This window comes from Mirounga leonina, unplaced genomic scaffold (assembly GCF_011800145.1).
Source record: "Mirounga leonina isolate KUSES-001 unplaced genomic scaffold, KU_Mleo_1.0 Mir_99, whole genome shotgun sequence".
Lineage (NCBI taxonomy): Eukaryota > Metazoa > Chordata > Mammalia > Carnivora > Phocidae > Mirounga > Mirounga leonina.
The window spans coordinates 4398175-4401609 of NW_023270971.1; positions in this window are offsets into that span (position 1 = coordinate 4398175).

The window sequence follows — 3435 nt, forward strand, 5'->3', positions numbered from 1 at the left end:
CAGTCTGCTGGAGATTCTCTCCTTCTCCCTCTCCCTCTGCCCCTCCCCCCTCTCTAAAATAAATAAATCCCTAAAAAAGCAAATAAAAAATGGACCACTTTTTCATGAAAAATGCAATAGCAAAAGCCCACTGACTATAATTTAGAACAAAATGTAGTCATTGGCTTGCTGTTATTATTGTATTTGGCCAAAAGGGGTAAATATCTTCATCTATGTTTTCCACATTGCTGTCTTTAGCTTGCTCTTGACCCCTATGTCCTTTGCCCCCAACAATAAAAATCCTTCCTGCTTACAGTTCATAGAGTACTCTCACGGTGAGCCTCAAAGAGCTTTCTAAGTAGGTACCCATAATTGTGGCCATTTTACAAATAAGGTAATCCTGGTTCAGAAAAGTGAAAAAATTTCCCGAGGGTACCTCAGCGAATCATTGTTTGTCCTTTCCTGTACTTCTTAATATACAGGTTCACACATTTGCTAAAAGCTCTAATAATTTTTCACCATGATTACAACATAGAGGATTCTCCAAGGTGAAGGAAGAGTGAGGGGAGAGCGTATCTTTGTAGCTATGGGTTATTTTTAAGTCAGGTGTTTATAAATCAAGGCCTCCCTTCCCTTAAAATCCTTACTGGAATACAGCTAGGTTAGAAAGAAGGACAGTTATATTGCATACAAATGGTCTCTAAATATTTATATCAATTTCTCTTAGAGCTTTGAAACTCACGCTTCAAATTCAGTACAATGGAAGATGCAGAAAGACTGAAAAAGTCTGGGATATGACGTGATTTTCCTTTGTCAGGAGTGAACCCATTTGAATTAAGCATCATCTTTCCTTCAAAAAGTGGAATTCATTGTATTACTTTATTTTTAAAAAATCAATAAATCTTATCCTAATGGAAAGTCCCTCTTTAACTGAAGATATTTTTAATGAGATGCGCCAGAATTGGGTTTCTAGAAATACAGAGCTGAATAGAAAGTGAACCCTGACTTTGAGCAACTCATAGACTGATAGGCTAATTGGACAATTCATTCATTCATTCAGTCAATATTTTTTTTTTTAAGATTTTATTTATTTATTTGATAGAGAGAGTGAGGGAGCACAAGCAGGGGGAACAGTAGAGGGAGAGGGAGAAGCAGGCTCTCAGCCAAACAGGGAGCTTGATGCGGGGCTCAATCCCAGGACCCTGGGATCATGACCTGAGCCGAAGGCAGACGCTTAACCATCTGAGCCACCCAGGCGCCCCCAGTCAATATTCTTTAAGTACTCACGAGACTGAGAGATTTGGTTAAATTCTGGGACCTCAATGGTAATCAAAACAGGTCTATGTCCTTGTGCAGTTTACAATGCAGCAAGGGAACAAGAAAATGAATGATTCTTTAAAAATATGTGGGCAAGAAAACAACCCCATGACTTCTAAGCACCAACCTTGGGATTGCTGCAGGTTAGCCTCCTCCTCACAGCTAGGCCTTGATGTTCTGTTTAACATAAACAATTTCATAGAACATTAACACCCAGCAAAGCCACAATGAATCAAGACAAAGACAGTACCACTCCATAACCACACCTGAACAAAGGCAAAACGTGAACATTATGCAAACTACAAAATACCAAACATCCCCTAACTAAACTAATGTAAGTGACTGCCACTTCTCTACCAATTACAACGTTAGCCTTTGGTTATTCTTCCCTCTTTCTAAATAAGACTTTCTAAGACATCAAAGTGCAGAAATATCCCACTCCTGAGGGCATGCAATCTAGAGCAAAGCCAGTCCTCCTTAAATTTTCCCCAAATTAATTTAATAATCCCAAATCCTACAATAAATCTTTTCTAATCTCTTTTTACTGAGCTGCCCTATGGCTTCTCATGTGCGTTCTCCCTCTCCGCAATAAATCATAAACCCAACTTGTTCAACTCAAATGTTCCTGGTGTTCTCCAGCTGGAGGGCGTTGAGAAATGCAAAACTTGAAAGTGGCAACCATATCATGCCTGTTGTTCAAAGCCCTCTTTTCTCACTTCTCTTTCAAGGCATTGAGAGGGGCATGAAGAATATGAAAATAGGTGATACTTGAACCCTTAAGGGATAGGGAATATTTTTTAAAAATTTTATTATGTTATATTAATCACCATACATTATATCATTAGTTTTTGATGTAGTGTTCCATGAGGCATTGTTTGCATATAACACCCAGTGCTCCATTCAGTACATGCCCTCTTTAATACCCATCACCAGACTAACCCATCCCCCATCCCCCTCCCCTCTAGAACCCTCAGTTTGTTTCTCAGAATCCATAGTCTCTCATGGTTCACCTCCCCCTCCGATTTCCCCCCTTCATATTTTATTCATTTATTTTCTCATTCATTGACTCATATGATACCTTGTTCCAAAAATAATTGAAGGTGACAGATATTATTCGGTGGATTCAGACATACAAAGTGGAGGGCAGCTCTCTGAGAACAGTCATATAAAGACAACACTGACCAAAGAGACACGTAAACACAATGGAACCCTAAAGTGAGATGAGGATACCCCAAATGACACTAACCTCTAACCAAATACTCCTTTCCCCACAGGTCAGGCTCTCCATACGCTTTCCTCAACCCAGAATGACATGTGAATCACCTCCTGTCAGGTTCTACTTGACTCCCTGTCTCCATGAGCATCTTCTTCCCTTGTCTGGAGACTCGTCATTTCCATCCCCATTCTCAATCACTATCCCCTACTGATGGCAAGCTCAGTCTGATCTCAGGATCTAAAACAAAACAAAGCAAACTCATTTATTCCCCCTTAAAGAATTTAAGAAGCTCTAGTTCATTTCTCAGGTAAATCCAAGTCAGGTCATTCTTGGTCAAACCTAATGATTTTTAAGTTGAGTAGTGCTATTCTCATAAGAGCCATTAAAATATGTGTCTGTGACTTTTGCTTATCAGAAAGACTGGGGTGGTATTACCATCATTCAGTGGACTAAGGCTCTGTAATGCACCACACAGTGAAGAAATGACCCATCCAAAATGCCAGTAGTACTCCTATTGAGAAACATCTCACCCATAGACGGAAAGTACCATCTCCAAAACTGCCTCTCCCCGTGCCCACACCAGGTATCAGTCCACTCCACTGGGCTCTGTGGGGCCTCAAAATCTTTCTCAACGTAACAATCTAGGCATGCCTTGTTAATCAGACTTGTCATGGAAGACAAAACCCATTTTCCTTTTTAAGACTAAGGAGGTTTCATGGTTCTCGAGATGAAGTCTTCACCTGATACCTTTAGTCCTATCCCATTTCCTACGCCTGTAGCCATGACTTCGTCATCTGACTGCTCTCCCAGTCCTTCTAAGCCAAGGGCCCTGTGAGGGAGGTAAGCTCTGTGGCTGGGACCCTGCAATGTTCCCAACAGGTGTCTCTGACTGTAAATGCCAGCCTGCTAGCATTACCTCTCGG